This window comes from Lactuca saligna, chromosome 7 (genome assembly GCF_052625555.1).
Source record: "Lactuca saligna cultivar CGN05327 chromosome 7, ASM5262555v1, whole genome shotgun sequence".
In the NCBI taxonomy this organism is placed as follows: domain Eukaryota; kingdom Viridiplantae; phylum Streptophyta; class Magnoliopsida; order Asterales; family Asteraceae; genus Lactuca; species Lactuca saligna.
This window is the reverse complement of record NC_136423.1, coordinates 179816111-179825542: the sequence shown is the minus strand read 5'-3', so window position 1 is coordinate 179825542 and position 9432 is coordinate 179816111.

Sequence of the window (9432 nt, the reverse complement as noted above, 5' to 3'; positions counted from 1 at the left end):
GAGATTTGGGAGTACCACCCAAATACTTCAATTTGAAAGTGTTTAACACGCTCAAAATTTCCAAGTGCTTTTAATCCCATACATGTAACAAAAATCGAAGTATTTTATGATCATGGCAAGCGGCAATTATCTGAAGGACATGACAAGCAAGTTTAACAAACTGAACAAGTTTGAAGGGAAAAATTTTCATTGATAGCAAAAGAAGATGCACTTTCTTCCTACGAATATGAAAATGGTGTATGTTTGAGTATACCCATGCTAGAATTTACTGAAGATGAAACTTTGGAGGCAACAAAAAGAAGATCAAAGTGGGATAATGATGACTACTTATGTTATGGTCATATTCTCAATGGTATGTCTAATTCTCTGTTTGATATATATATATATATATATATATATATATATATATATATATATATATCAAAATGCTGAAACTACAAAAGCATTATGGGATTCTCTTGAATCCAACTACATGACTGAAGGTACTTTAAGAAAGCAATTTCTTGTTAGTAACTTTATGAGTTACAAGTGTCTGGTTCTAGGACTATTATGGACATTTCCATAAAATGTTAAGGATCTTGGGATAGTTTGCTCAACACAATCTGAAAATTGTTGAAGCCATTTCTGTAGTTGTGATTATTAACAAATTGCCCCTTTCCTGGAAAGATTTTAAACATAATCTGAAACATAACAAAGAGGAATTAAGTTTGACTCAACCTGGAAGCCATTTATGGATTGAAGACTCATTAAGGACTAAAGAACTTGATAAAAAAAAAAACTAAAGTCAAGAATCTAGTTGGTTCTTGTTCTGTGAACATGGTTGAAGGAGAAAGTTCAAAGAATTCCAAGATGTTTAATGGAAAAAATGAAGTTTAAAGAAAATAATGGCAAGTCTTCCAACAAGAAGGCAAAAGTGGTATGTTGGAATTGTAACAAACCAGACCACTTCAAGAAAGATTGTCGTCTTGGTAAATTGAATAAAGATGGTGTTGGACCGAGTGGATCCAAGGATCCAAAAAACTTCAGATTTTCGGAATGGACATGGATTCCGATTTTCAGGATGGAAATAGCTCCGATGAATTGGAACTCATTGGAACGATATTGTTCATTTCCAATGAGTTGCGACAATCGAAACGTATCGGAACAAGCTTATATCGAAATGTGTGAAGCTCGGTGTTTTACCCATCGGTTCGGTGTTTTATCCAGTGGTGAAAACAATTAGCATATGTAGATTTTAATGAATGTATCTTATGTATACTTTCGGCCCATTCTATGTTTGGCTCGTCTATGCTTTGTATTGTATGTTGTATATGTGTGTGTGTGTGTGTGTGTGTGTGTATATATATATATATATATTAAGTATATGGAATGAAAAGGGACTCATGGGTAAATAGTTACATGGTATCATAGCGTTCGATTACCATAAACCCTAGTCAGCGACTCTCTTCTCTTTGTACAGCTTCTTTTCTGCCCTTCTGATCTCACATTCCATTCTTCTTCTTCTCAATATCTCTTTCTACTCCTCAGCATATCGATCACAGATAAGCCCTCTTCTACGATTAACATCAAACATGCAGTTCCATTTGTTCTAGACATAGATCAAATGAACTATGATATTTAGCATGAACTATTTGAAATTCACTGCATTGGGTATGGAGTTGATGATCACCTGAAGCCTCCTGTATAAGTAACGATTGATAAAGAAAAAGAAAAAGATAAAGGAACAGAAGAATCAACAAATGCAAAGGAGTCATAGGTTCACAAGGATTCAACCATGAAATCATGGCTTTATGCCACCCTCTCCATCCCCCTTCTCAATATGATTTTCAAGAAGCAAGCAACAACTTTTGAAATCTTGGAAAACCTTGAAAAGGTTTTTCATGATAACAAAGCCTTGATGATTATTCAACTTGATCGAGAATTAAGAAGCATCTCTCTTGGTAATGCTTCTATCACAGACTACTGCAACAAAATAAAATCCCTAAATGATCGATTAGAGCACATGGATGCTAAAGATTCTGAAGCTAACCTGGTAACTTACATGATCAACGGACTGTCTCTAAAATTCTGGTACATAACCATAAACATCCAACACGGGGATCCGCCTCCATCTTTCTAGGATGCTCGATCCATCCTCATTTCTGAAGAGCAACAGATGCTCCATGATGAACAGTGTGACTCTCTTCTCATGCAGACCGACACTTCATCCTCCCCACATTCCCTTACAGTTCAATTTTCGAATCACAATTCATCTTAGTGGCATAATATTTTCAATGGCAACAACAGCAATAGAGGTGGCTACCGTCCGGGTCGCTGTTGAAAACGACCGTTTTGTGTCAGGTTTGACTGTTGGTGACATTTTTGAGATACTGTCGGTTATGCTTTTATCCAATGGTTAAATGTCAGGTTTTTTGTGTTAGTTATGAATGTTGCAACTGTCTTGTGACAACATTAGACAAGAGACATATTTAAACAAGTTTTTTGGTCAACTTTCTGGCACCCAAATACTCATATTTGAAAGTGTTTAACACTATTCTCAGAATTTTCAAGTGTTTTTAATCCCAAACATGTAACATTTTCACACAAAGATAAATGATGTTTACAATTTATTTATCATCTAATATGCAATTTCAATCATACTTTGTGCATTAGTTCATGGTTATAAACATGTCCAACTTCAAAACGTCGAAAGTGCTAGTGGAGCATATAGTATATATGCTTCAAGAACATTTCTTTCTTTTATTCGTATCTCATTTGATCTCAAAAAAATCTATAATTCTGATATAAAGAATAATTTACCTTTAGGCTACTAAAAGGAATGGTGATTGCAGTCAACTAAAGATAAAAGATTCTATAAAATAATCGAGTCTCTCAATCTCTGTTTTCATGTATTACAAGTCCGTGATCGTTAGCAATTCGATCAAATTCGTATATGTTTGATACGTTCTTTCTTTTTCTTGCACAAGCTTTCCTTTTCCAAACTATTCCTATACAACCATACAAATTTATATTCCCTCGAAAGTAAAGAACCCAGGTGCCAACCAAATACAAATAACTTCTTTACGTATAAGTTTATAAAGATGTATATGAAAGAAGGTTCTAACAAAACGACAAGAATGTAACATATTTATTCCATTTCTCTATCTAATTTTAATAAATATGGCGTAATGAGCGCATATTAGGTAATGCGTTTAAGTCAAATTTTTGGAGCTTGATAGTATTTATCACTTCAGTTTATAAAAGTGGTAGCTTTCTTATGTTGATCTTGTTCCACATAGGACGGAAGAAGAAACTTGAGTGGCTTTATAAGTTTAAATGCTACTCAATACTTGAAAAGTGATTTGAAGGTAATTTTAAAAGTGGTTAGGTCTGTGTATTTTTGGCATATATTATATAGTTGATGGTCTATTGATGCTATATTTTACACGATGTTGTCTTCTTCTTTATCATTTGTTCGAGTTTTCTACATTCTATCAAAGAAAATGTCGAAAGTTATTTTCATGTCGTTTTAAAAAACGTAACTTAAAGCGGTAATTTTTTATAGTATAAAAAATCGCATAGTATAGATTTATATAGGGCTGTAAACGAACTGAACATTCGGCGAACCGTTCGTGAACTGTTCGGCGGGAAGTTCGTTTATGTTCGTTTATTTAATAAATGAACGAACATGAACAAAAATTCTCGTTCGTTTAGTTAAACGAACGAACATGAACAATGGTCTCGTTCGTTCATTTATGTTCGTGAACGTTCGTTTATGATGTTTGTTTACGTTCGTTTATGTTCGTTCGTTTAAGTTTATTTATATTCATCTATATTCAATTAATTTTTATTATATTGATATATTATATGTTCGTTTATGTTCATATATGTTCAACTGTGTTTTTTTTTATCTTTGTTCGTTTATGTTTGTTCGTTTATGTTCGTTTAGCATGTTCACGAACATAAATGAACGAACATGAACAAAGTAATTTGTTAAACGAACGAACATGAACAAGAAAATCTCGTTCGTTTATCCGTTCGTATTCGTTTGTTGTTCGGCTAACTTAAACGAACGAACATGAACAAGACCTTGTTCGTGTTCGTTTGGTTCGTTTATAGCCCTAGATTTATATGAAGTGTAGCAAGTTTTCAGATAAATTATATCAACATCTAACTCAATGGTGGCATGTCTGATTTGAAAAAAGAAAAAAATTAAAAGTACACGACTTAGCGCACCTACACCAACTTCGCATGCATCATTCCTAACATCTATTTTTGATTGCTCCTCCCTGTCATTGTTCCCAAGTCCCAACTCTTTGAGTTTCTTAATTCTATTCGTGTTATTAAAAGCATTGGTTTAGTGTCGGTGGTCTTATGCTATTGTGTTCTTTGGGGGATTTTGAAAGGGAGAAATGGATGGATTTTAAAAACAGTAGAGGAGATTGCTCTTTGTTCCTTCAATTGGATTAAGCATGGAGCCAAGCTTCATTGTTTGGATTGGTTTTAATGGTGTAGCTTTTCTATTTCGAATTGTTTCCTATAATTTTTTATTGTTTTAACATCTTGCTAGGCTTTTATATATATATATATATATATATATATATATATATATATATATATATATATATATATATATATATATATATATATATATATATATCCACCATTAAAAAATCAAATTAACATATCAACATGTTTTTGAAACTTTGAAGGTGTTCCGTAAGTTTCATTTTAACAAAGCTTTTTATTATCGTCGGTTATACTCTCTCGAAATGAAGTGCGTTTAAAAAATTATGTACTGCAACTAAGACATTATTAAACCCAAATGTTAGGTATTAAAGAATAACAAGAAGATATTGTGACATGGGATGAATCATATGAAAACAAAAACCAGTAGATATAGAGGTTGCTTTTGTGAAGCAATGATTCCTACTTTCACATGGAATGGATGGATTTTGAGATAGGTGTTGGTGTGTCTTAAGAATAAAAAGGACAACCCCATTGGCCCTTTGCTTTTTGCTCCAAAAGAAAGGAAAAAAAATAAAGTACTTTTGGCCAACAAGGGAAGGGTGGTGTTCGTTCCAACCATTTTCTCAAAAAGACCATCACAAATCAATAGTGGGGTGTAAGTGTAACAATCACCTTTACTCCAACCATTACAAATTTCTCATATTTTCTTCATCTAATAATAACAATAATAAAAACATAAAACTTTTTTTATTAGATGAGTCATATATATATATATATATATATATATATATATATATATATATATATATATATATATATAATCAAAAAAAGTTTTATGTTTTTATTATTGTTATTATTATTTTTGGTTGAAACCTCAACTTTTTTGGATTGGTGCTCTTTTGACCTAGTTTCGATGTGTATTTGATCACTCTGTAAATTGAAAGGTTGTAATGTCTCTCATGTATTTATTTTTCACTAGTTTATAACATGTGAGAACCACGATTACAAAATTAATTAAACTTTAATAGTAAAAACTAAAAATTATTAATCATTTATCACTTATTTTAAATAAATTATTAATTAAAAGATTTTTTTTAGTTATATAAAATTATAATCATTGATTTAAATATGTAAAATTATATCACTTTATAATTTGTATTAGTTTTATTTTAATTTTTATTCTAATTTCATTAATTTAATATAATTAGAGTGGAAAATTTAAATTTTAAAATTTAAAGTGGAAAATTAATAATTTGACAAGTGGCATGCAGAAAAATAAAATATGCATTAATTATGAGATCATATATGATGACACATATCAAAAGGAGAATAAAAATTATTCTTTTATTAGAATAGAAAGATTTTTCTTTCCTTTTTTAATTTAATATATATTTATCTATTTTAATAATAAATAAATAAAGAGTGGGCCCTCTCTCTCTCTCTCTCTCTCTCTCTCCCCATGTTCATCAAAACTGATCTTCATCTTGTTCATTTAAACTCAAGTCATCTCCCTGCCTCTTCGAACCCTTGCACATTCGTATTTCAGACAACACCAAAATCAAAATCTCTCATTTCCTCCACCCTCTTTCATCACTTTGGGTATGTTTGGCAAAAGTAGCTGTTAGCTGGAAGCGAGTAGCGGTTAGTTGGTAGCATGTTGCAGGTAGCTGGTAGCAGGAAGCTATAGCTTTTATTTGTTATATGAATGTCTGTCAAATGTAGCTAGAAGCTTTTGAAATATATAAAATTTTATAAAAGGACAATTGATTAAAAATAAATAAATATATAAATATATTTTTAAGGATAATTATGAAAATTGATTTCAAAAGCTCAAGAGCATTTTGTTAAACGCTACATGAAGTAGCTTTTAGAATCGGAGCGTTTTGTTGAAACAAAAAGCTAAACGCTTGTACTGTCAAACGAAGTTTTTTGTTTAAACTAGAGTGTTTTATCAAAAGCCAAAAGCTAGAAGCTCTCAAACGCTTCCAAAAGCTCTGTGCCAAACACACCCTTTATCCATTTGAAACAATGAGGTTCCAACAAAAACCATATCATATGAGCAAACCCAGAGGGTAGGAGAATTGGTGACGGGATCATCCTCGATATTTAATGCAACATTGTGGGTTTAGAAGAGGTTTTTTTCTATAGGTTTTGGTTGATTTTTCATTGATTTCATCATCAGAATCAAATGGATTAGAGGTGGGTTGAGAACAGATTTTCAGATTTCGATTTCTTGAAGGTGGAGGCGCTTAACGGCGACGTTGATGGCATCAGTGAGGTTTGTCTTCTTTTTCCACAAAGATTTTCATACTAGACTATCCATTAGTGAATGGGTAAGGTGAGAATGGATTTTTAGATTTCTTGATGGTCTGACCTTTAAAGAACATCACCTGAGTTTCCTATATATATAAGAGATAATAGAGTGAATGTTGGAGTTTGTGTGTGTGTGTGTGTGTTTCTGTAATCAATTTGAGAGAGTGTGTGTCTTCTCATTTCTGGAAACTAATTTAGGTGTAGGTCTTCATCCCCCCCCCCATTAAATTGATTTTTTTGTCTACCTTCATCCCTCACTGTTGTTCATCAGAGAGAACAATCATTGATCAAACATTAGTTAATCACTTGAGCTTCTCAAAGCATCAAACTTCAGCTTCAAAGACCGATTTAGGTGTGGCCTATGTTGGATTAAGTTCATACACACATAAACTCGAATATGAAATCAAGTCGGATCTGAAATGGAGTTTGAAAATCGAAGAACACAAAACCAAGAACATGAAATCGTTTTTCAAGACCAAATCCAAAAGATCAAATAACATAAGAACCATGAACAAGAAATCATTATTGAACCTGATGTATATTCAAGAACACATATGAGATTTCACTAACTAGGTTTTCACTTTTATGATGTTCATCAAAAACACGAGAGAGAAAGAGAGAAAGAGAGAGATTGTGGGCCATCTATTGTTTTCTAATTAATAAAATAAATAAATAAGTATTAAAATTTAAAAAAAAATGAAAGAAAATAAAAAAAAATACTCCAAAGGTATTAAAGTAATTTTAGTTTCCTGGTGGCCCAAATCAACAACAAAACTAGCTCAAAATGACCATAAAACCAAAAAATAAATTAATAAATATAAAAATAAAAATCGAGGTTTGGATCAAACCTCAGAAAAAATGCATACCACAAAGACCATTTTTGCAGTTTTTTCATATATTTATTATGTTTTTATATTCTTCTTGTTTAGTTAAATCGAAAAAGAAAGATAAATTGCAATATTAAATTTATGTCATTACAATGTAACATTTTGGAGGAATTTTGTACAGATAAATCATTCAAAATCTTATTTAGATTCATCACTTTTTTCATTAACAATATAATGAGAGAACACGACTTTAATTTGTCAAGATTTAAAGGTAAATGAAATGAAGGATTGGGATGCAAACCCAACTCCCCCACTACCCCCACCACAATTATGTCTTGATTAACTTTTTGAAAAAATTATTAAACAAAAGTAAAAAAAATAAAAATAAAGATATGTAAATTTAATTATACGTTATATCCATTTAGAATCCATTTCAAGTTTTAAAAAGTATATTGTGCTATCTATTTCTTATATCCAACACATTGCTATCACCATCAAATAAAAACAAAAACAATAAAAGACGTTGTCTTACCAAGATCCTTCCCACTACCGTTCATACGCATCCAATCAACACGAAGAATATTTCTTTTCTACCCTTTTTATCATCAAAGTTTGCCTAACCCTATAAACGTAAAAAGTGGCCACAAGCATGACCTTTTTTAGTATTCTAGATAAAACTAAAAATCACAACCAAGTCACACTCCATACTCTTAACTAAACCTTGTCAATACTCAAACTAACCTAAACAAAATCAAACTTTGCTTGCTTTCATGTATTAGACCAATAGATTTATTTATTTTGTATAAAATGTTGTTTTTCCATCTTGATCCATTATAATATATGATTGAAATCGTTAATTACTTGGATTATGCAATGATGTTTCATATTTTTGTCAATTTATGCATCAAAGTTGTTCTCTACACAAAATATACAATAAGTTTCAATTTAAGATCAAATTATGTAATATTTTGCATCTAACAAGTTCAATTGATTAAGAGGTTGTTACATAGTTTGAGCCAATTGCGTAATTTAGTAAAAAGTAGCAAGATATTACACGAACTAGTAAAAAAGGTATAATTTTATCACATAAATAAAAACTTAATTAGTGCTACGGCATGACGGTGTCATTTTCCATTTAACGGCAACATTAAACATTAAAAACTAGCAAAAGCTAAAACAAAATTTATATAAAATAATTATAAAAAACAGATTTTTTTTCACCCAATTAACTCATTTAACACTAAACTTAGACCATATAGAGCTAATTCAAAAGAAGGATTCGGATTATATAGAATCCCATTACAATGTTATATATTTAATTCTAAAGAGTAACCGGCATCAATGGATTTGTTTCGTCTTAAAAAGCACTATATTGTATAGATTAGAAGAAATATGGAACATTAGCCATTATAACATATCATTATAGAAGCTAAAAAAAATAAACTCTTTATGGTAAATATTTTTTTTTTAATGTACATTGTGCACATGCCCCTCCATGACCGTTTTCATCATTGGGTCAAAACTGGAAAAGGTGTACTCTAAATTTTTTATTATTCATTTATTACAGATACAAAACTTTAATATGCCAACTTACACTCTTTGACTTGCAAAGGCCTTTGATAGAGGTGTATAAATAATAATAGGGGTTTTCTTTTTTTTTGAAACGACGATTTTATAAAAGAAAACACACTGCCAAAGAGAAAAAATACAGGAGTAAACAAAGTCAAAATTACATAGCCTTAAAAGGGCAACATAGCCAATCAGACCAATTATATATACCAAAATTACCCTTATTTTTCACCCAGTTGAAAACCGTAAAAATAATGGTATCCATCGTTTTGAA